Consider the following 26,238-nt stretch of genomic DNA (forward strand, 5'->3'; position numbering starts at 1 on the left):
TTAATGAATTCAGTTGCTAGAGTTTTCTTCTTAATAACTGTGAGCTATCTAGGGCTTCCCTTGTGGCTCAGCTGGTAAAGAATCTGCCTGCAATGCAAGAGACCTGGGTTCGATCCCTGGGTTGGAAAGATCCCCTGGAGAAGGGAAAGGCTACCCACTCCAGTGTTCTGGCCTGGAGAATTCCACGGAGAAGTCCGTGGGGTCACAAAGAGTCGGACAGGACTGAGCGACTTTCACTTCACTTCACAAGTCTTATGTGCTCAGCCGCTCAGTCCTGTCCGACTCTTTGCAGCCCCATGGACTGAGGCCTCCAGGTTCCTCTGCCCATGGGATTCTCCAGGCAAGAATACTGGAGTGGGGTGCCATTTCCAACTCCAGGGGATCTTCCCAAGATGTCTCCTGCATTGGCAGGCCAATTCTTTACCATGAGCCCCACCTTTTCCCGTTTTTTAAAACAGCACTTTAAAACAGGAATATTAATATATTTGGATAAGGAACAGTTTTAGGGAAAAAAAAAAAAAACAACATACAAAAGAAAGCAGACCCCGTGACTCAGCTCCTTCGCTGAAACAGCTCTATCCTCCCCACAAATGACATGTGTCCTACTCCTCCTCTTGCAGAATTACACAGTGTCATGCTCATAATTTTTTTGAGAGAAAGAATAGGAATACAAAGTCAGAAGTTCAAGAGGTGAGAAGTGGAGAACTGTGATTTCCATGTACTGAACTATCGTGGTGAGTTGGCCCTGAGTCAAATCCTAACCCTACTCTTTTCTTCTAGACACAGCCATGGGAGAGGTACTCACCTCCCTAAGTGCCCCATTTCCAGTCTGAAAATAGGGATGTTAGCACCCTCTCTTGCAGAGCTACTGTGAGAATGAAATCAAATACCGTCAGAAAGCAACTGGCACAGTAGCTAATGCGTTAAGTCACTGTTCTCTCTCCCCTGCCTTGCTTCTCTCAAAAAATTCATGTCAATGTATGGCAAAACCCACCATAATATTGTAAAGTAATTAGCCTCCAATTAAAGTAAATAAATTATACTTTAAAAAAAGCACATAAATAAAAATAAAACCCTTCTCAGAAACAACATAGCTTAAAAGTCTAAGCTTTTATAACATAACTATTAACATCTTCTTTGGAATAAAAATCCTTTAGGAACTCCGTTTGAAATTCTTTAGACTCTCTCCTGGAAAATATCCAGCCATCCTCTCTCCCACTAAATGCATAAGATGCCTTCAGAGTCTGCTCCTGAATGTATGCTGATTGATGGAGTTCATATCTTCAGAGTTTCTCTCTTACTGGAAACAGAGTGACTTGTAGACATAGAGCCCAGGGACCAGGCCTCGAGTGTAATGATTTAATACATCAGGGAAGAAGCTCTCCAGATGGTAAATAACAATTACCAGCATCATTTGAGTATATTGTGGATGCAGGTCTGTACATATTAAATTATTATTATTATTTCTTTCATTCACTCTGTTCAAATAACAGTCCCTACTTAGACGACATGCTGCAGGGAAAATAGGCAATTATTTCAGCGGTATCCAGACACGTCAGCTACTGAAGAATAAATAACATATTTATCTTTTCAAAATTATGTAGTATGTTGAAAAAAAAAAAAAAAGTCATTTTAACAGCTGGCACCAGAGTTCTCCTAAAGGAAGAAACTGTCTTTGCTTAGGAAAAATACCTAGACAGACTGCTTTAAGCGGGCAAGTGTGACCCAAGGGGAATGCTTTATGTGAAAACAGCAAAAGCAAGTGATAGCTTGACTGCTCCATGAAATGTTAACAGAATTTGGAGGGTGGAGGAGGCATCTAGAGAGGCAAGAAGACCAGTCATCAGTGCGAGTGAATGGGGCATGTGTGTGTGTATGTTAGTTACTCAGCCGTGTCCGACTCTTTGCAACCCCAGGGACTGTAGCCTGCCAGGCTCCTCTGTCCCTGAGAATACTGGAGTGGGTTGCCATTTCCTTCTCCAGGGGATCTTCCTGACCCAGGGATCGAACCCTAGTCTCCTGTATCTCCTGCACTGCAGGCAGATTTTTTACCCACTGAGCCATGAATAGGGTAAGAGACAGCAACTTAACAGAAGGTCTGATCAGGCAAAAAAAGGAGGTCGGTTAAAAAAATTCCAAATGGCAGGGAAGGCAAGACATTGAGTTATTAACCAAGTCAGAGTCTGGTTCTCCGAGGTAAACCACCTTCATTACTGCAAACCTTCAGGAAAGCCATTACACACCAATCCCTTCCCTGAACGGTGGGTTTGGCTTCACTTTTGAGAATACATGGACAGAGAAATACGAGTGACTCCAGGAGCTGAGATAAAAGTGAGATTTAGAGTCAACAGAAATATGAAAACAGCTCTGGGGTGGAAATAAGAATGTAAGCCCCAGGGAAATAACAGAAATTGTCAGAAGGTTGTTGAGCTTCCTGCAGAAAGAGGACTTGGGAGTTTGAGTCAACTCTGTAAATTTCAAAGGGCCCTAACACCAGGGCCCCATGCGTGAAGAGAAGCAACCTCTGGTCAACAGGCACAAAGGAACAGAATCAAGAGGTGCTTTCCCAGGTGCTTGGGGACGTGAGTTCGGATTTCATCCACTTCTGCTTCAGATTTCTATTTGTTTTCCAAATGCTTGAGCTTTTTGAAGAGTGATATTTTCACAAAGGTAAATAAAAATAATTTTAAATGCATTCTAAATGAAATCAAGTCATTGTTTTGATGAAAATCCATTCTTTTACAGGTTATCAAGTAGCATCAGGACTGAGTTATCTGGATGCAGCCTCTGAGTGTGCTCAGAAGACAGGAAGGCCACCCCATGGCCTGTACTGCCGCTGTTCTTGACGCTTTTATGAACCTAGAATGTCTGGTGAAGAGGAAGCAAGAGCAACCCTCCCCGTGAAAACTCTGTTCAGCAGACCAGCAAAGTAACATGTGTCCTTTCTACATTCTAGCACTTTCTGGCCCCCCTTCCTCTTCCTCTCACAGCCATTCTTTTCTCAAAGCATAGCAACCAAATCCCCACCCCACCCCCCCCACCAGATCAACCCTACCACGGTCACTAACAACCCCCTGATGATCCAAACTAACAATCTGCCCTTGGTGGAATCCCTGATTCTGTTTTTCCAATTCATCCCATTATTGTTGTTGTTCAGTCGCTAAGTCTTGTCTGACTGTAGCCCCAGTGTAGCACACCAGGCTCCCCTGTCCCTCATTATCTCCCAGAGTTTGCTCAGAATCATGTTCTTTGAGTCGGTGATGCTTTCAAACCATCTCATCCCCGGCCTCCCCCTTCTCTTCCTGCCTTCAATCTTTCCCAGCATCAGGGTCTTTTCCAATGAGTTGGCTCTTGCATCAGGTGGCCAAAGTATTGGAACTTCAGCATCAGTCCTTCCAGTGAATATTCAGGACTGATTTCCTTTAGGATGGACTGGTTGGATCTCCCTGCAGTGCAAGGGACTCTCAAGAGTCTTCTCCAGCACCATAATTGGAAAGCATCAATTCTTTGGCACTCAGCCTTCTTTATGATCCAACTCTCACATTTGTACATGACTACTGGAAAAGCCACAGTTTTGACTTTACAAACCTTTGTTGGCAAAGTGATGTCTCTGCTTTTTAACACACTATCTCATTATTATTCTGATCCAAATTCCTCAGTCATTCTACTGCTCTCCTTCCTCCACCGGTGACTTAAATGGTCTGTTTCCCAAATCCCATCCTGGGTTTTGTCTTGTTATTCCACAAACATTCTGTGCTTCGACTGTCACTGAAAATGACTCCCAAATCAACTTCTCCAAGACTTCTCATCTCCAGTCTTAAACCTCTACTCCTGAAAGCATGCTGCACACACCCACCCAGATATCTCACCAAGTATCTCACTGTCTGTAAGCCCCAACAAGGGGAGGCAACAAGGGATGACCTTGCCAGGATTTATTCTTTCTCCATCAGGTACCTTTCCCAACTACACCAAAGAAACAGCATCTCACATTTGCACTGAGAGCACTGCACCTTTTTCTAGCCATATAATGACCAATATGTTCCACATGAATAAATTCAGAGGACATCAGAGATATCAGTCTTGCTCCTGCTCATAAGCCTATCTCCTTATAGGTATCACATATGCAACACCAGCCACATCTTATTTAGACATTATTTCATTCTGTCTTAACATCCTAGTTATCTGAGTGTTTATAATGATAACCTATTTCTTTTTCCTTCTAAAAGAATGTTTCTTTTTCCGCAACAATTAATGTTCCCTAATGGAATTGAATGGCTCCCCAGACCAAAAGTTCCTTGTGCCTATTTCTACCCTCAATGTACCACCTTCAACGTTTATCTTAAGCTCAGCTACTAAGAGCTTTCTTAAAGTTGCAGTTCTCAAAACGCAGTCTACACACATAAGCCCATAGGATGCCCCATTCAAAAATGATCTTCATAATTAGAAATGATGCATGTCTCCTCTTAGAGATTCACCCCTAACACTCATCCAAGAAGAGCTCTGAAAAGTCCTACAACTAAAAAACACTTTCTAGCTTTAGGTACATTTTTGTCTTTGGATACTTTTCTTTCAAGTCATACTTAATAATATCCAAAAAAGTTAGGGGACAATTTGTCAATATAAATGTGTGCAGTGGCTGCAACAAGATAGAAGAGTTGATCTCTTTCTCTGAGCCAGAGAAGCAGTCAGTCCAAAGCAGATCTGGTGGTTCCAGGATGTCAGGGGCCAGGCTCCGTCTACAATGCTGCCCAGGGGTCTTCAACAGGCACTGCTTCATATCCTACGAAGACTCCACCAGTTCCTACTCTCACATTCATATTCCGTTTAATGGAGTAAAGAAAGGTGAACATACTACATCTTCTATTTTAAGCAAATTCCCTGGAATTGTTCACACTATTTTCACTCCTATCCTATTGGGTATGACTTGATCACATAAGCACAACTACCTGCAAAGGACGCTGGGAGATAGCCTCTAGAGACGTGACCAAGTGCTTAGCTAGAATGTCTATTGCTATAAAAGAGGAGGAGCATGCGGAGAAGGGAAGAGCTATTCATCTCTGCTACAACACCCAGAAAACCCATGCGGGGACAAGAGACTCTCATCAATGTGAACGAGAGACTTGACGAATGTGAATGAAATTACAGGGGACACATATTAAGCAAACTAGAAGGAAACATTCATTGGCATTATCCAAAAGTTCACACTGAAAATCAGCAGTTTGCCATAAGCTTACTTTTCCATATTCTAGCCATTCTTATGAAATAAAAGTTTTTTCAAAGACGTACGTTGAAATATTTTTCGGAACTCATTGTTCAGTTCAACCATTCTACAACGAAAAGATGTAACAGAATTATTTTTCTCTAATATACATGTTCATAGGGAGACATTAAGTGATATTAACTCATCACTTTTATTACCTAACCCTTAATTTCAAGAATGTCACTCACTGACAGAGTCACCTTGGGTGGGTCAGTAAACCTTTTCAAGTCTCAGGTTTTTTCCACTGTAAATTAAAAATAATAAATGCACACTGCAGTATTATTTAAATGGTTTACATAGAATAATAATGCACATAAAACACTGGAAGATGGTCAATAGTTGTTGACACTTTTATATGCTAAAAATAGGTGTAACTAGATGATCTTTATTTTTTTTAATTTTTTTCCATTTAATTTTATTAGTTGGAGGCTAATTACTTTACAATATTGTAGTGGTTTTTGCCATACATTGACATGAATCAACCATGGATTTACGTGTGTTCCCCATCCTGAACCCCCCTCCCACCTCCCTCTCCATCCCATCCCTCTGGGTCTTCCCAGTGCACCAGCCCCGAGCACTTGTCTCATGCATCCAACCTGGACTGGTGATCCACCTCACACTTGATAATATTCATGTTTCAATGCTGTTCTCTCAGATCATCCCACCCTCACCTTCTCCCAGAGAGTCCAAAAGTCTGTTCTATACATCTGTGTCTCTTTCTCTGTCTTGCATACAGGGTTATCATTACCATCTTTCTAAATTCCATATATATGCATTAATATACTGTATTGGTGTTTATCTTTCTGGCTTACTTCACTCTGTATAATGGGCTCCAGTTTCATCCATCTCATTAGAACTGATTCAAATGAATTCTTTTTAATGGCTGAGTAATATTCCATAGTGTATATGTACCACAGCTTCCTTATCCGTTCGTCTGCTGATGGGCATCTAGGTTGCTTCCATGTCCTGGCTATTATAAACAGTGCTGTGATGAACATTGGGGTACACGTGTCTCTTTCAGATGATCTTTAATACTCTGTTTCTAGGACCAAAAACCTGTGAAGGGTAAAGAGGTGTTGCAGAAACAGTCCTGGCATGGGAACTTCAGGAAACACTGTAGTCAACCTGTGCTTTTTCCCTTTCCAGTGACAGAACAGTACTTGGACACAAGCTGACGTCCTACAGCGTCTCAAACTCTAGGAAACAGCTCTTGAACACATGAAAGTATATTTCTGGTAGCCCATCAAATCTTAACTCTTTTACAAAGAACATTCACAAAACTTTCTAAGACCATTTTGATCTACTCATCACCTCCCTGAAGGAGTCTATAGAATGTAAATCCTCGATAAAATTTATGAACTAAGGAAATGATCGAAGGAAGAACTTACTAAGGATAAATATGGCAAAACTCTAAGGGAAAAAAAACTCTTTAGCAATTCTATACTTTGGCTAACTTCTTACCTTTCATAATATGAACAATCAGAATAAATAGTGCAGCCAGCTCTCACTATAACTTCTTATTTTAAAAATGGAATTAGACCAGAGACTCTGTAAGGTATTTTTCTGCTTTGAAATTCTAAGAAGTTAAGTTTCTATGTTAATTTTAATGTGAATGCTTTTTAAAATTAGATGCAGATCTGTGCGCTGATTACAAGGATAGGACCCTGTGTGAGTTTGCGCATCTACTATAAAATAATAGAAACATAAAGCTAGAGCCTTTCAATGGAGATTTCAAACCCAGGTGCTTACTCGTGATTTAAATGCAAACAATTCTACTTAAAATTTTGAATGATATTTCTTACTAACTGCTGAGTGTGGAAAACCCTAAATAATTAACAGAACCATAGTTTATATCGCAGACAATGTTTTTAGGTCTTTAGCTATCTGCGTGTATGTGTGTGTGACCACTCTGTCTGAACTGTATAAATCACATATTTTGCAAAAAGGCAGGAAGAGTCACCAAAGGCATGAAAGAAAGAAGAAATCTTGCAGGACCATAAAATTAAACATTTTTATTCACTTAAAAATTACTGCAGACTTGTACCTTCCTGATGGCAGATGAAATTTTTCATAGAGCAAAGGAGAAGATTCACATCTCCACAATAACCCCTCTGGTGATCTGATAAATGTCCTCAGCGTGCAGATTAAAACTATGTTTTTGGATGTGAACACGGCTTCAAGGGCTGTGTGTCACTACTTCATTAAGAACTTTCACATTGCGTTTATGTGTGTTATATGAAATATATGCATGGTAGCTGTTTTCTAAAGTTAAAAAGTCTAGAAAAGTAACCTCCTTGGAATTATTTACATAGATACATTTCTAGAAAGAGAATGAACAAAGGATGGGTGCGATAAATGCTAGTTGACATTTTTATCACATCAAAAAGAAAACCACTTCGTAATAACCTGGAAGGTACACCAAGAATTAACACCACCTGATCTTGGCCCTGAGTTTTTCTCTGTTTTCTTCCTAGATGCTTTGAGAGTACACCACATTCCAACACTGCTGGTGACTTCCTTCACAAACCCTCCACCCTTTTAGATTTCTATTTAGTTGGGGAATGGACAAGCCAGATCTTTGTAAACAAGCCAAAGTAAGACTTAGATAGTTTTTCGTACTTTTATAGTGCTTAGTAAGTTCCAGGCTCTGTTCTAAATGTTCTCAGTGCACAAATTCCAATGAGGTAGCAACTATTTTTATCCCAGTTTACAAATGATAAAATGGAGGAAAAGAAAGGGTAAGCAATTTGCCCAGGGCTACGACAGCCAGTTGCACACAGCATGAAGCCAACACGGACACTTCAAGACAAACAGGAGAGCCACAGCAGAACTGTGATACAAGGCAGGGGTCAGTAACAAGGACCAAGGGGAGCATATTCACCCCGGAACAGGGTTCACAACAACTCAGCTGCTGAAGGAAGGAAAACCGACCTGAATCCTTGGTTCTCAGAACATGCTCTGACTGGGGGCAAAATTGGTCTCATCGTGTAGGACAGCTCTGACCTTAAAGATGGAGTTAAGTAACCTAATCGATAGATGTTTTATGTAAGGCACTCAGAATCCAAGGCAATCACTGAACATTTTACCAGGTTTGTCTACATCCTCTCGCCTGAAGTATTATCAGCACTGATTCCCTGGCACCATCTTCGCTTATTCCATTCCGCCTGCCACTGCTGATCTACCTTTTCTTGAAAGAAATTTCCTGCCTCTCAAAGCTTCCCCATCACACAGGAGCTGGTCAAGTTCCCCCTCTTCCCCCCCTTTTCCTTTTAAAGGCCTAAGGGGCCACGGTATCTGTCATCAGTCATCCATTCATTGAAACGTTTTGATTTTCTGTATAACATCTTAACCTCTGTGGCCAAAGACCATGGAGTGTAGCATCACTTCTCTCTCATCACTTACAATGCTCGTTGGTGGGATTTGTTTGTACAAAATGCCTAATGGACATTCGTTCAACAAAGATGCTAACGAATATCATAATTTATGTGTTAGCCTACTTCTTCCATTAGGCCATCCATTTGTGGAGCATAACAAGTGCTCAATAAATCTTTATTGATTAATTACTTCTCTACTGAGTCAGAAATCGTTTGCAGTGTTATGAAAAAATGATTATGAGCACAATCTAGTAGTTGTTTTTAAATAAATGGTATTTAATAATATGTGTATTTAATAATTTAATAATGGAATTATTTAATAATTAATAATGGTATTAAAATTAAATGGTATTATCAAATAATAATGATATTTAATAATATGGTATTTAATTTAACAATATGCATATTTAATAATTTAATCATGGTAGTATTTAATAACTAATAATGGTATTAAAATTAAATGGTATTATCAAATAATAATGGTATTTAATTAGTATGCGCCTATGGTGTTGGAGAGGACTCTTGAGAGTCCCTTGGACCGCAAGGAGATCCAACCAGCCCATCCTAAAGGAGATCAGTCCTGGATGTTCAGTGGAAGGACTGATGCTGAAGCTGAAACTCCAGTACTTTGGCTACCTCATGCGAAGAGTTGACTCATTGGAAAAGACCCTGATGCTGGGAGGGATTGGGGGCAGGAGGAGAAGGGGATGACAGAGGATGAGATGGCTGGATGGCATCACCGACTCAATGGACATGAGGTTGAGTAAACTCCAGGAGTTGGAGATGGACAGGGAGGCCTGGAGTGCGGCGATTCATGTGGTCACAGAGTTGGACACGACTGAGCGACTGAACTGAACTGAAGGTACTTTGTGTAATTCCATAAAAGCCACACTATGAACACAACCTGTGGGATTCATTTCGAGAGAAGGCACACATTTTTCTTCCTTCTTTCAAGTGAGGATGCGTGGCATACCTTCTGGACTTGAGGAGTTCTCCTTCTTTTCGAAACACAGTTGAGAAATTTGAGCTTTCACAGTGATGGAAATCAAGAAGAAGTCTTCTGACTCAAAGCTACCAAGTTCCTCTCATAAATATATTTTGCTTTTGTTCGGACCTTTGTAAAAATGTTGCATATACATGCAGCATGTGTATAAGTGCTCCGTCTGGTGTGAGGCTAAGAATGTGAAGCTAGATATGATGGATCCTTGGTTTATAACATTATCTGGGATATAATAACTATTAACATCCCTACTTTAAAAGGTGTGGGTGTTAGTCACTCAGTCATGTCCGACTCTTTGGGACCCCAATGGACTGTAGCCCACCAGGCTCCTCTGTCCATGGGCTCTCCCATACTGGAGTGGGCTGCCATGCCCTCCTCCAGAGGATCTTCCCAACCCAGAGATAAAACCCAGGTTTCCTGCATTGCAGGCAGAGTCTTTACCATCTGAGCCATCAGGGAAGCCCATTTTAAAAGGGAGACATGCAAATCTTTAAGTAATTTTTGTGCAAATTTTTTTGATGTATATATGGCCCCTCCCTCACAAATGTTTTCTACTAGTATTTATTTAAATTTCAGACCAGAACTGTAGAGCAGATCATATAATTTATATCTCTGTAACAAGAAAATATCTCAGTTGACTCTCTGATACTGAATGTCTGTTAACATTTTCTGGCTCTTAACATAAATGGCCCTAGAAGACATATGAAACAACGTCAAATGGAATTTTTAAAATAAGTGACGTAAAATTATTAGTATGCAAAATATTACCCCCTTCACTTCCCCCAGTAAACCACTTGTGTGCAATGCTGTGTGCTTCGCTGCTCAGCCAAGTCCAGCTTTTTGTGACCCCGTGGACTGTAGCCCACCAGGCTCCTCTGTCCATGGATTTCTCCAGGCAAGAATGCTGAAGCAGGTTGCCATTTCTTTCTCCAGAGGATCTTCCCAAACCAGGGATCGAACCTGTGTCTCCTTCATTGCAGGAGGACTGCAAAGGCTTCTTTACCCACTGAGCCATTGGGGAAGCCCACCCATTACAAAAATTTATCTTTGGGAGGATTAATCCTCAGCCACTTCTTACCTTTGTCCTTGCCCCATGTGAGCAGGCTTTGAACTCGCTTTGGTCACCCTGCTATTCCATGCACTTCAGGCACAATGCCTGGCATGCTGTGGGCACTTGATAATTGTTTGATTAAAGAATAAATGAGAATCTCTTAAAGCCACACAGATGAAAGAAAATCTTTTGAGGACGGATGACAAAAAAATTGCTTCAGAGAATAAAGTAGTCTTTGAAGTTGAATCTAAGAATCTAATCATTCAAAACCTTTTCTACATTACCCTGGCAATTTCTTTTTATATCAATACCACTTTGAAACAATGAGTTTCCTTTATCAAGTCTTTTTATTTCTCTCCGTTGTGATCAGAAAAGACTGATAAGGTGGTTTGTGTTCAAAGATGCCTGCAAAACCAAAGCCTATTGCAGACTCATGAAAACCATCTGCCAAAATTGGAAGAACTGCCTTATTCTCATATGTCCCCAAATTCTCAGTAATTAACAGGAAAACCAATTCAAAGTTCAAAGCTGAATTGAAATTGATTCAGCTTTGTATTCATTCTAAATGCAGGCTAAGATATTTATTTAGGTTTGTCTTGTTTACTCTTCCATAATACTATTAAGGGAATTAAAACAAAAGTACTTTGAATCCTTCAGAAGAAAAGCATTATTCTCATAAATTTTAAATAGTCACCCCACTCAGTCAGTAAAGAATCTACCTGCAATGCAGGAGACGTGGGTTCGATCCCTGGGTTGGAAAGATCCACTAGAAAAAGAAATGCCAGCCCACTCCAGGATTCTTGCCTGGGAAATCCCATGGACAGGGGAGGCTGGTGGGCTAAAGTCCATGGATTTGCAAGGGTCCAACATGACTTAGTGACTAAACCACCACCAACACAAAAATAAGCATCTTTTACTCATTTATAGAGTACAATCTATTCCTATCGTTTCATGTACCTGGAGAGGTGCTGTCTTTTCTCATTTTTGAAAGTGTCTATCTTTCCATATTTTTCTCAATCTACTGTGAATTTATCGGTTTCCTTTTCCAGGTGCAGTACTGGTAAGTGCCAAGGGTAACAAATGGAGGCCTAAGAATTAGAGGCTGTTATTAAACTTATTGGGCTTCCCAGGTGGCACTAGTGGTAAAGAATCCACCTGGCAATGCAGGAGATTCAAGCGACATGGGCTTGATCCCTGGGTCCAAAGATTCCCTTGAAGTAGGAAATGGCAACCCACTCCAGGATTCTTGCCTGAGAAATCCCATGGACAGAGGAGCCTGGCAGGCTACACTCAGTCCATGGGGCCGCAAAGAGTCAGACATGACTAAGCAACTGAGCACACACATTAAACGTATTTCTGGCCCCTTTGCCTTATAAATCATCAGCTCCAGATTGGAAGGGATTTCATCAGAAATCCCTAAACGCTTAGTATTACTAGAATTATGTTACCAATTACAATTTGTTTATCACTCGAATGTGGTCCCTTGTGAGCGCTGCAAAGAATTAAACACGATGAAGGTATTAAGGCCACTGCTTCTCTGCTTTACTGTGGTTACATCTCTAGCTCCATTACACCAATTCATAGATTTATACGCCTTTCCTGTCCAGCACTTACCCCATGCATATTTTAATGGTGTGATGATCTGATGAATGTCTTTCTATTCCACTAGAAACCCCAACGACAAGTTTTTTTTTATCAAAGAGTCAGATACTAAATATTGTAGGCTTTATGGACCAAAAGCTCTCTAATTGCTCAGGCTGGCCATCATAATCTGAAAACAGCCATATTGGCAACACAAAATTGAATGAGTGCGACTATGTTCCAATAGAAAAATATTTCTGTATTTGTACCCCCACACTTGAAATTTCATATAGTGTTTCGTGGACCACAAAATATTAGGCTTCTTTAGATTTTTCTTTTGTCTTAGCTTGTTCTCCCTCCAAAAGCAGTCAGGGATGGCTTGCAGTTTGCTGACCCCTGCCTTTGACCATAGGATCCACAAGAACAGATTCTGCATCCCTTTTATTTGCAGACACAGCTTCAGGCCTTGCATAGTTCTCTGGATGTTGTAGGTATTCAATACATGCTTATTAAATTATTCATGCTGAATATTTATGGTTCTCATAACACCAAAATTAACTTATTTATGATGAGAGAATGTGCTGGAACCTTTTTTACCCTCTCTAAGACTCTAGTGAGGCCAAAATATGGGAACTTTACAAGGGTAAGTCATTTCCATTGTTTTTGTTGTTGTTGTTCAGTCACTAAGTCGTGTCTGACTCTGCGAACCCCATAGACTGCAGCATGCCAGGCTTCCCTGTCCTCCACTATCTCCTAGAGTTTGCTCAAATTCATGTCCATTGATTCTATGATGCCATCCAATCATCTCATCCTCTGTCACCCCCCTGGTTACCCTGCCCAGCATCAGTGTGTTTTCCAACAAGTTGGCTCTTTGCATCAGATGGCCAAAATACTGGAGCTTCAGCTTCAGTATATTCCAATATACTTTAGTATATCCCAATATTCCAATGAATATTCAGGACTGATCCCCTTTAGGATGGACTGGTTGGATCTCCTTGCCATCCAAGGGACTCTCAAGAGTCTTCTCCGGCACCACAGTTTGAAAGTATCAATTTCCATTAAGTTGAGGATATTTAGAAAGGGACTGAGTCGTCAAAAGAAAGCTTGGTTAAGTAAGTGGAATGGTGATTAGCCACACAGCACATTATCAACACTGTCACAGCTGCTGCCTTTCCAGGCCAGCCTCTCGATGCAGGAGTCACCAACCTCCGAGGTTCACAGGAACTGCCCATCTTAGGCTCTTGGACTTGATCTGCTTTGTGCTGGTGCCAACTACCACTTTCTCCATTAAATTCTAGCACTGTGCCTGGGCCCAGCCTCAGTGTAGCATTGGGTCTCTGCATATACAAGACTTGGCTGTAGCCTTGAACTTCTCTCTGGAGTGAATGATAGGGGACAGTCCTAAGTGGGTCTCTTAAGCCGCTGTTACCCTTGCCTAGCAGTCTTACTGCCTTGTCCCTCCACATCCTACCTGTAAATCACATAGTTTTCATCCTGTGCCATCAACACCAGTCCTTGCTGGAACCACTGGGCCCTAGAGATGACAAAGCAGCAGCAGAGAACCGCCCTGTCTTAGTGAAACCTGCTCTACACACCCATGCAAACCTATATAGTTTATCATTTTCCCTCAGAAGAACAGAAAATGTTGCAGAAATCAAAGTTATATAACCACTCGCATTTTGAAATATAACATTGTTCTTTTCCACTTTGTATCACTTTCACAAAGAAATACAATAATCAAAATAAAGAGAGCATTAATATTGAGCAATGGTAATTTTTTTCAGTAAGCAGCATGTTTTACTGTACACAACTCTGAAAGTATTAAAAAGATGCATGCATGCTTAGTCACTCAGTCATGTCCAACTCTCTGCAACCCCATGGACTGTAACCCGTCAGGATCCTCTGTCCATGGGGATTCTCCAGGCAAGAATACTGGAGTGGGTTGCCATTTCCCTTCTCCAGGGGATCTTCCCAACTCAGGGATCAAACCCGTGTCTCTTGAGCTCCTGCATTGCAGGTGGATTCTTTACCATCTGAACCATCTGAACCACCATCTGAACCACCAGCAGTACTAACAGAAGCCTGGTGGAGCTCACTTCTTCCCTGTCTCAAGAATCTTCTTTATCTATCCACCAAAGGAAATAAATTCACAAACGTGTAATAGATGGAGGGATCAAGAGTTTTAGAACCATGTAATTACCCACCATGCTCTCAAGCACTCCTGGGCAAGAATGTCAGAAATTTCTCCTGGGCAAGAAACTGAGCAATAATGTCAAGGACTTAATCTGAGTAAAGCGGGATCCTAAGAATGAGGCCAGCAAAGAAGACAGAGCTCAGAAACCAGCAGCCATGGTACCCCTGGATGGATGCAACAGGTGGCCTCCCCTGCTCTGCTTCTGACCACCAGGAATAGGACTGGAAGACCCCAGGCCACCCCTCCCGCTTGCCCATATGATGCCCATCCAGCCTTCTCTCCACACACAATGTGGAAGTGCCTACAAGAGGAGAGAAATGCTCCTGTCGCTGCAATGACTCAGCACCCTGATGCTGCCTCTCCACTTGCCTGAGTTAGAGCCAGTCTGGCTGGTGACCCCGGGTCCCCTTTGGCCCAATCGCAACAGCTGCAGGAGGGCCAGCTAACCAGAGCTGGTGCAAATTCCTTCTCCTGGCATGCATTTAATTCTTTAATGTGAATCAGTGGTCAACCTTGAACTAGCCTTCCTATTTGGAAGTCCGTAGTCACAACTTGAAATATGCTGAGAGGTTTTTGAAAACAGCTTGATCATCCATCTGGTCAAGGCTATGGTTTTTCCAGTGGTCATGTATGGATGTGAGAGTTGGACTGTGAAGAAAGCTAAGTGCTGAAGAATTGATGCTTTTGAACTGTGGTGTTGGAGAGGACTCTTGAGAGACACTTGGACTGCAAGGAGATCCAACCAGTCCATCCTAAAGGAAATCAGTCCTGGGTGTTCATTGGAAGGACTGATGTTGAAGCTGAAACTCCAATACTTTGCCCACCTGATGTGAAGAGCTGACTCATTTGAAAAGACCCTGATGCTGGGAAAGATTGAGGGCAGGAGGAGAAGGGGACAACAGAGGATGAGATGGTTGGATGGCATCACCGACTCAATGGACATGGGTTTGGGTGGACTCCAGGAGTTGGTGAGATGGATAGGGAGGCCTGGCACGCTGCAGCTCATGGGGTCGCAAAGAGTCAGACATGACTGAGCAACTGAACTGAACTGAACTGACCATATTCCACTAATGAAAGCCTAACTTTTGTGGGGCTTTGTTACGGTTATTAATAAAAGGGCTGCTCTTACAAATTTAAATGAAGTGGCAAAAACTCATGGGGTTTACCAGAAGTCAAGTCTTATCTGCCAAATATTTCATAATATACACACTGCAGAGCAAATAAATATGGAAATTTCTGAGCATGTTCAAAGCGGGAGATTTAAGTGTATCACTCTTCTTGAGGGTAAGTCTTTCATGTTATTATCTTCCAGAATTTCAAATGCAATAGGAAAACATGAAATCAGTATCCTACACCGTTTCCACAGATGTTAAGTGTTAGTCGCAAAGTCATGTCTTTGCGACCCCAGGGACTGTAGCCCACCAGGCTCCTCTGTCCATGGAATCATCCAGGCAAGAATACTTGAGTGGGTTGCCATTCCCTTTTCCAGGGGATCTTCCAGACTCAGGGATCGAACCCGGGTCTCCTACATTGCAGGCAGATTCTTTACCATCTGAGCCACCAGGGAAGTCTTCTTATCTGTTTCTACAGATAAGAGATTATTTTTTCTGAAGATATGCACATCAGCTTGTTCTGGGCTTTCATATATAAAGTATTTACTATATCAGACACTTACTAAGGGCTGAGCAAACATGAATTCTTAGCTTTTTCTTTAAGGCTTTGGTAAGACTTGGTAATTACCAAGCCAAAAGCTAACAAAACCAGACAGAAGAAATCACTTCACCTAAAACATTGAGCTTGAGATGCAAAAAACATGAAGCATCTACACCTGAATACATTTTTTTAAAACATGGAGTCAGGGAGCTTCCCAGATGGTCTGGTGGCTAAGGCTCCCAATGTACGGCTCCCAGGTTCGATCCCTGGTCAGGGAACTAGATTCTGCATGCTGCAGCAAAGCCTGGGGAAGCCAGGTAAATAAAACAAAAATTAAAGAAAAATAAAAAATTATGGAGTCAGCCTATGGAAAGAACAGCAGAGCAGGGAAAGCAGAAGACAGCAGTGGGAGCCGAGAGGCAGTCTGGGCATCTCTTCTGAATGCAGTAGACCCCAGCAACAGGCCTGGATTCCCTCCACTGGCAGGGGTGACTCTGGGCCCTCTCTGCTGCAGACTGCAGGAACCAGAGATTTAGGAAGCACTTGATACCGATTCATCCAGATGACATGAAAATTCCCCTCGTCCTCCTCCACAGCCCTCTGCTCAGTGTCTCTGGAGTCAGAGAAGATGGGAGGGAAAGTGATGAACCCCAGTTTTTCAAGCAGTAGGAAGGAGGACAGTGTCCACAGATTGCCATCCCCTGGCCAAGCCCACGTTTCCACCTCTGGTAGCCACCTCCCCTTCACCCGCCAGTCAGTAGGCTCCGAGGTTCCTCCTCCAGAAGACGGTGACAGACGGAGGTCAGGTGTCCAGAAAGGCCGCTGAAGGCCCTCTCTTCTCTACCCCGGCGGCCTCTGGCATCTTGTCAGTTGGCCACCAAGTCTCAGCATTCACTTTGCAAAATGAATTCATGTATAAGAAATCTGCTGAGAGCTGCAGGCTCAGCACTCTCCGTATGAGGAAGAGACAAGCCTTACATATTGACTTTGCTTTTTAATTGCCCTTCTTTAGAGAAGAAAGCCCTCTGTGTCTCCTGCTGCCTTGGTTCCCCCCAATGGCCCTGACCTGCGTGTTAACATACAGAGGACATATCTGGGGCAAAGGTTGGCTCCACACCTCCACTTCCTGGTTCTCTGCCAAGGGTGTTGCTTACTTCCAGACATGTAAATGGTTTGCACTTTAATGTAATCAAAGACTGCTAAAACACGCCACTTGAAAACCTTCGGGGGAAAAAGAAAGGAAGGGGGAACAGGCCTCCAAGACTGTGTCTCTAAAGCAGCACCGAGTCTCACGACCTTCACGAACAAGGACTCGAATGTTTTACAACATTTCCCCAAGGCATTATTTTCTAATAAATCTCCCTTGGTTTTGCATGCTTTTTGCCGTATCATATGCAAAGAAGAAAAGAACAATGACTGGAAATTCAGCAGCTATGATTTGAAGGGCTCTCACTTGCATGCTGAGAAGTGTTATAAATGAATATTTTTGGCATCAGCTGCTGATAACAGCTTGGTACTAGCAGTGCTTGATTCAAGATGTCATATGATACAATAATACACAAATTGAACACACACAGAGGGGAGAAAATAATCACGCAACCTGTCATAGGTGTGACAGTTTTTCGTGAGTATTCAAGGAGGGAAAGGCAGAAGTAGAAACTTGAAGTACGAAATAAACAAATAAACAACATCTTCCATACCAGGAAAAAGAATTACTGACAAATGGAACACATGATTCTTATGTTGTTGTAACATGAGTGGTTTCTTTAATCAAAATCTTATGGCATAAATTTATGAATGATCTGGTCCAACTAAAGTACTAAAGCCAAAGAGAAAGTATATTTACCCAATATGATCACATGTTTTTCCTATTAATATTTAAAAATTAATTTTCTTAAAAGAATAGCCCTTTTCTCCACTACTTAACCTTTGTGTCCCATTGGTCCTTCTTCAGAATCTCATTGAAAAAAAAAAAACCTACATATCCTGAATGTGATTAGGATAACTTTAGAATGGCCTTATCTAAAAAATGTTTAAATATTAGCCATCAATTATCTAAGATCAACTTTAAAAGCAAATACATTCCAGATATTAATTTCCATGATGTTTCCTTTCATACTGGGCCATTCTCTTGTCTTGTACACTGTCATTTGTCTTTGAACATTTGAGTAGATACTGGTTCTGAATTTGTTAGCCCCTCTTCCCTTTTTAATTTCCACTCTTTTCCCAGTTGCCAAAGGAGCTATTTTGTCCCCTGAGTCTATTAGTGACAACTTTCCAATTTCAATTTTAATATTTGTAGTTCAATGGCCCCAGTACAAGTCCTGACTCCGTGAAACCAGCTACACAACCTCCGTCAAATCATCTCTTCTCTGCATGCCTTGCTTTCCCCACTTGCCTCATCGGGTTGCCAGGAGCATTGATGAGTTAGGGAGGGGACGGGAACAACATCTGGCACCCAGGGAGCTCTCTGTTAATGTGCTCCTCTTGAAAGCTAAAGTTATTTAGATGTGAATGCCTACTGCTCAAAATAGCTTAAAATATTCATTTTTATTTGTTTTTCCCCATTGGTCACTCCAACTTAAGTCACTGGTTTGATTATTGTAAGCTGGCCATCCATGCATTTTTTTTTCTTAGTATAATTGCTTTACAATATTGTGTTAGCTTCTGCTGCACAACAAGTGAACCCGGGATATGTAGACATATATCCCCTCCCACTGGAAACTCCCGCTCACACTGCTGGCCCACCCCGTTGTCACCACAGAGCCCCGAGCTCAGCTCCCCGGGCTGCACACAGGCCCCGCTCGCTCTCTGCTGCTCACGTGGTGGGTGTATATGTCAGTCCTTCTCTGCCTCCCCTCCCCCCGTGTCCACATGATGGTTCTCTACGTCTGTGTCTCTAGCCCTGCCCTGCAAACAAGCTCATCTGCACCATCTTCCTAGATTCCATTCATATGTGTTAACATGGATATATTGTCATATATAGTGGGTGGGATGTCACACATACAGTGGATATGATGTTGTCGAAACAGTGGATGTGATATCAGATATGGTGTGTGTGATGTCACATATAGTGGCTGTGTTCTCACCCATATATATATATTTGTTTTTCTCTTTCTGACTTACTTCACGCTGTATGACAGACTCTAGATCCATCCACATCATCACTGGGATTTTAAAGCCAGGAAAACCCTTTCAAGTCCTGTTGTCCAGCTTCCATTTCTGTAGTGGATTCTCAATCATCATGATTACTATTATCAGACTTTCGTTCAACAACTAACTGCACTTCTCACAGCTCTGATGCTGCTAAAGAATATTTGTCATCTAAGCTTTAGGCCTGGAGATGTTCTCAGCACTCTAGATAAATTCGCTATCTTCTCTGTCCCTCAGGACCACTTTTTTTTTTTTTTTTTAACAGCGCGGATCTTCACCACGCCCTGCACTGTGATTCCTAACAGTGATGTAGGCAGAAAGGGCTCCTGCAGACTTTGCCTTGCCCTTTAGCAGACTCCCATTCTTTCTTTTCCTGTAACTTTTCAGCACTATGTGGTCTATAATGCATTTGCACAATCAGTGTGCACTGAGTCCGTAAAACCACCTTCCTAAAGATAAGCAAGGCAATTATAACTCTCCCCTCAAACTCTCCCAGGCAACTCAGAGTCAAAGGTTAAGGTTTTTAAATCCTAGAATGAGAAGAGTTAGAGGAAACTGTAAAACCCAGGTCTCAGGATTTCCCTCCCAAAGCTGTGCTCACAGTGCCATGCTGGTTCTTGAAATTCTGAATCATAGTGTAGAAGCACAACTGAACAACCTTACTGTTCTCTTTTCTTTCCAAATCACAGCCCCCCAAAAAAATCTTTGGAGCCTGTGCTTCCTTTGGTTAGATACTAAAGCTCAAGAAACATGAGACAAGACAGCAAAACTGGAATTCAGAAGGAGGACTAAGATGACATTAAGTGCATTTCTTTCAGCTGTTCACAAAACCCTCCTAAAGAGGCCAAATGATCTAATTCTACCATGAAGACAACACAGTTGAAAGAACTGACCCACCTCCCACTTCTCTGTAGCAAACCAAAAATCAAAATCACACAAAATCAAAATCAAAATTTGCGAGAATCAAAATCACACAAACGCAGCAGAGGAGATACTTGATGGGACTATGTGAGCCAGATGATCAAGGTCAGCATCAACAGGGGTAAGTCAGATCGACTGTATTGATAAGGGCCCTCCGTACGAAGTGATGAGACTGGACACTTTACCTCTGGGATCCTCCCCACAAAAACCCATAAGCCCAGGCTAAACGTGAGGAAAAGGTCAGGCAAATCCAAACTGAGAAACAAAACACTTGCCCACTGCTCCCCAAAGATGTCAAGGCCATCAAAAACAGGGGAAGTTTGCAAAACAGTCACCATCTAGGGAAGCCTAAGGAGACATGACTGCTCAATGTCATGAGGTATCCTGGATGAAACCCCAGACAGAGAAACGACATTAAGTAAAATATTAACTCATTAAGTAAGATGAGTGCCAAGTCACTTCAGTCGTGTCTGACTTTTTTGCGACCCTGTGGACTGTAGCCCGCCAGGCTCCTCTGTCCATGGGATTCTCTGGGCAAGAACACTGGAATGGGTTGCCATGCCCTCCTCCAGGGGATATTCCCAACTGATGGATCGAATCCTGTCTCTTCTGTCTCCTGCATTGGCAGGCAATTTCTTTACCACTAACACCACCAGGAAAACTTGCATTAATAACAATGCATCAATATTAGTTCATTAATTGTAACAAATGTACCACACTAAGATGCTAAGTAGGAGAAAACTGGGTGTGGGGTACATGAGAACTCTATGTAGTACTATCTTGGAAACTCTCCTGTAAACCTAAAACTTATGAAATAAAAGTTTTCTTGAAAATAAAAAATAAAAAAAGTTTGGACTCCCCTGGCAGTCCAGTGGTTCCACTGCATAGAGTGTGGATCTGATTCCTGGTTGAGGAACTAAGATCCTACATGCCGTGAAGCCAAAAGGTAAAAAATAAAATAAAAATAAATACATAAAATAGGCTAAGATATTTCTAAAACTACTGAATAAATTTTTAAAATTCATTTCTTTTATTTTACTGATATCTATGGATCCAAAGACAGCAGAGACATCACTTTGCACTCAAAGGTTTGTACAGTCAAAGCTATGGTTTTTCCAGTAGTCATGTGTGATGTGAGAGTTGAACCATAAAGAAGGCTGAGTGCCAAAGAATTGATGCTTTCAAACTGTGGTGTTGGAGAAGACTCTTGAGAGTCCTTTAGACAGTAAGGAGTTCAAACCAGTCAACCCTAAAGGAAATCAACCCTGATTATTCACTGGAAAGACTGACGCTAAAGTTGAAGCTCTAGTACTTTGGCCACCTGATGCAAAGAGCCAATTCACTGGAAAAGACCCTGATGCCGGGCAAGATTGAGGGCAGGAGGAGAAGTGGGCAACAGAGGATGAAATGGTTGGATGGTATCACCGACTCAATGGACTTGAGTGTAAGCAAACTCCAGGAGATGGTGAAGGACCGGGAAGCCTGGTGTGCTGCAATCCATGGGGTCACAAAGAGTTGGACATGACTTAGCAACAACAACAATGGATCTAAATAACTGAATTAACCAACTATTGTTTATTTCTTCTGTTTCACAGAAGAGGAACATGATGGATCCCATGGGAATCTGACCACATGGCTGGGCTGCCCTCATAGACCGTCCTTGCAGTGGGGCTCTGTTCCTACTAACACATGCCCCCAATCTTGTCTATACCAGATGTACTTCTTATTTTAATTATGTAATTTAATTAGTTTGAAATCACAAGTATAATTGCAAAAGAGTCATTATTTCTATGAAAAAAAATAGACTCGATGGTTTGAAAAAACTTGATAAAGGCAAATAGCTAAAAATACTCCTTTGAAGATGTATATTTTTGTACCATAAAAGATTGGGAGAAAATGTCATGAAAGTCAAGAAGAGTTCTGTACTCAGATTGTTCACATCCTTCAAGTTTTGCTCTACTTAAAGACACCAAAATTAGAAATCATAGATTGTGGCTGTTATTTCTGTGGGAATCCAAGTCATTTCAACCACAATCAAAGAAAACACCATGGTGCTATCTCAAAGGACTGTTGAGTGAGCATTTATATATTTAATATAAAATAAACTGTTTAAGACATGCATATCATTTTTAATAATTTCCCTGCTTTACTGCTTTTTCATTAACTGATCTTTTCAATGAACCAATTACCACCAATCCCAAATGACTAACCAAGGCATTCTACAGAAGACAATTTTTATTTTCATCTTTCAGGCAATAATTTACAGTCCATTTTGGCTGCTTCCCTGCACTGTTGTATAATGAGCCCACTGTGCAATTCTGTCACCTTCTCCCACCAGTGGACTCAAGAAACAAGAGTGATTGCCTAAGTGTTCTGTGCTGCTCAAAAGAAATAGATGTGTCTTTTCAAATTCCTAAGGAGCAAAAGGTTCCTTCTTAGATGAACAACATAAAGCATCCCATGAGAGGGGGAGGAGAAATCCCTGAGAACAAGGGAACTCGAAAATGTTTGTCTGTTTGCCTGTTTTAGACTCAGTGTCTGGGGAAACAATATCATTTCCTCAAAATGAAGTGAGTCTCTTTTTGAAGAACTCTAAATAGGAGAAAGGATGAAAACTGAATAAATACAAGGTGTTTCTGCACCAGACGAAGACGCCGGATGTGAATCTGTTTCTTCGATCGTACAGAAAGCAAGATCATGAAGACATACTTAACCCTCCCCAGGAGAATCTCTCTTTCTTGATGGTGGTGACAAAGCTGCTTCTTTCTCCATTGGTAGTAAACTCACTCTGATCAAAGCTGAACCATAACAAACTGTTAGAATTTTCTAAGCAAAATGAACAGCAAAATGCCCTAAGGATACAACAAATGGAATTAAATGGTTATTTACAAATTCAGCTGTTCATCCTCAAAAAAAAAAAAAAAATAAGTCCTTGAAAAATTAGTGTGGTTTTCGTTTGGGATATGCTTTGGAGGAATAATTTTTTAAATAGGGCATTTATTAAAAACACACTTGGGAGACAAACGGAGAGAGCTGAAACGGATATCAGCTATCCGTTAGGAACATAAAGCAGTACACAGGATCCAGAATGATGCTTCCTCAGATAAGCATGATGAAAGTTTAAAGGTGAGGCTTTGCAGCGTGCACCTAGGCTTGGATGGACTTAGGACGGTTCCACTATGAGCAGACTATTACCAGAAATACTGGCTGGCGAGTAGGCAGGAGACCAAGAGGGAAATCAAACAGGCAGAGAATGACTGGGGCTGTGGGCTTCTACCCACGACCCGCACCCCTCAGACACCCCCCATGTCCCCCAGCTCAGGGGAAGAGACTGATGAGGGGCGGGGAGGTGAGAAAGAAAGAGAGGTGGGAAGTGAGTGGAGGCGGGGATGTCCAGGAGCAAAGTCTCTGGAAGGAAAAGCTTTCTCTTTTTTCCCCTCCCATGCTTCCCACAGGCTTCCCAGGTGGTGCTAGTGGTAAAGAACCCGCCTGCCAAAGCAGGACTCGTAAGAGATGAGGGTTCAATCCCTGGGTCAGGAAGATCCCCTGGAGGAGGGCACGGCAACCCACTCCAGCATTCTTGCCTGGAGAATCCCATGGACAGAGGAGCCTGGAGGGCTACAGAACATAGGGTTGCACAGAGTCAGACACGACTGAAGCGACTTAGCACGCATGCACGCTTTCCACTAGAATTAACCGTGACACCAGAAGTGCCACGTAGAAAGGAAAGAGGCAAACAGGATGGTCTGAGCTGCACGGCACACATTCCCTAGGTCTGAGCAAGGTCAGATTTGGAGTGTACATCAACTTGGCTAACAGAATGTGAGTATCCCCCAGGAACATTTTAGGAATGACAGGGAGAAAGGCAAACACATAAACCAAATACAGAAATGCAGTGAAACTTTGAAAGCTTGCTCGTCTCAGCCCTGGACAAACTTCTGTTTGTATATGTATTTCATCTTTCCAGTGTTTGAGATGAAATTTGATTTAACTGACATTATTATGGCTAGCTCTTCTACCTTTAGAACATACTGCTATTTCCTGGTACATTCCCACGTAATTTCAAATCAACGGTGTGGAAAAAATACAAACCTCGTATTCAAAAGCTAAGATTACACAGTATGCTAGCAGTGATTGTGTTAATGGAGGCAGCAACAACTAGCATTCTTCTGGTTACAGCCTGGCTCAGAACTCATCACTCGCACCAGCGTTTCTCAGAACTTCCCTTCCCTCCAGCCAGAAACCTCAGCAGTCCCATTTGTGTGCGTTCTGCCTTCTCACATAATTCCCACCGGACATTTCCATCCACAAGTCTGTGTGGACCTTCTAGCTAACCTTGCATCATCAGAGTCAGCATCTCCCCCAGACACTACAGTCCTCTCAACATAAGTTACACCACCATCCTCTCAGGATTGAACTTCTGTGTGATCGGCTACAGCCCTCTCTTCCTGACCCCCTACATTTCGTCAGTTATCCAGATTTTCCCATGCTGTCTCCACAAAGATTCTAATTTACAGCCCCGTTGGATTTTGAACCCCATGACAGTAAGAATCTTATCTTGCTGTTTATCTGTTTTAATTACTGTGGCCCCAACGCCTGGCACAGCATCACACGCAAGAAGATACACAATACCTACTTGTTGATGAAAGTCATACATTGCTAGACCTCAAGACTATACTGGTGACTGCCCATCTTTAATATAAGGCAGGCACACACAAGAGGATTGCTTTTAGAAACCCTTTGCCAATCACTGACCTCTGACCTAACTTTTTTTTTATTCCACGTTCTCTTCCTGGCCCCATCAACCCCCTATCAACACACACACACACACCACACACCTACCTAGCTTTAATAAAATTTCAAATTGATAATCATTACAAAAATATCATTTTCAAAAGAAAAAAAAAAAGGTGGTTGCCTTTTATTCATCTTCTAGACTTTCCTCAAAATAAAATGGAAAATTGGCAAGAGTTAGGTCAATTTGATTAAATGTACACAGGTCAATTCAAATAGTTCAAGCCAAATATTTTACTGAAATATTTCTTTTTCTCCATCTACTTAATTGACAAAACTGACCATATTGTCAAAAGGTCAGTCTACCTCATCTGTTCCGATACATCTATAATCAAAAGTAGCATTTTGGAGCAGAATAGTTCTTTATACATATTTAAATGGAGCTGACTTTTTTTTTCGGAGCTGACTTTTTTAAAGTGTTTTCAAAAAATTTCACATAATGCGACTGATGTGTAATGACTAAGAAAAATATGAAAGCACAATCTAAGTGACAGTTATGGATTTCCTACTTGGGAGAAAAAAACTGCCACAGAGCACGTTGGGAACATCAAAGAGTGAGGCACGGACTTATAAGCAACTGAGAAGTAGAAACAGATACAAGTTATTGATAATCAATGGCAAGATGGAAATACAGATGGCTCTGATTGCTAAGCTTCCCTCGCCCTCCTCCAGCCCTCTCATCTCGCCTCACCCACGTGGATTCCGCAGGGCATCATCATAATCACCCCCCACCCCACCCTCCTCACTTCAAACCACCAGTCAAACCCTGGTCCACAGCGCACCCAGGCAGCTGAGCAGAACTGGAGAAACCAGCCAGCTTCCCTGGCACTCTCCTTAAAATCACAACTGCTAGGGCATCCCTGGTGGCTCAGTAGGAGAGAATCTGCCTGCCCCTGCTGGAGACACGGGTCTGATTCCTGAGCTGGGAGGATCCCACACGCGGCAGAGCACCTGAGCCCCTGCACCATAGCTAAGAGCCTGTGCTCTAGAGCCGGGCGGCCGCGACTGCTGAGCCCCTGCGTCACAGCTGCTGAAGCCTGTGTACCATGGAGCCCATGCTCTGCAACAAGAGACGCCCACACACCACAACTAGGGAGCACCCACACACACAACTAGGGAGCACCCACACACAACTAGGGAGCACCCACACGCAACTAGGGAGCACCCACCCACACAACTAGGGAGCACCCACACACACAACTAGGAAGCACCCCTACACCACAGCTAGGGGGCACCCCCACACACAACTAGGGAGCA

General features: G+C 42.2%; 1 protein-coding gene across 2 annotated transcripts in view; it reads right to left on the minus strand.

The window, feature by feature from the left end:
* FGF14 (fibroblast growth factor 14) overlaps positions 1 to 26,238 on the minus strand; it is a 600,641-nt gene that overhangs the window by 478,321 nt on the left and 96,082 nt on the right. The window lies entirely within an intron of this gene.

Source organism: Cervus elaphus, chromosome 30, assembly GCF_910594005.1.
Source record: "Cervus elaphus chromosome 30, mCerEla1.1, whole genome shotgun sequence".
In the NCBI taxonomy this organism is placed as follows: Eukaryota; Metazoa; Chordata; class Mammalia; order Artiodactyla; family Cervidae; genus Cervus; species Cervus elaphus.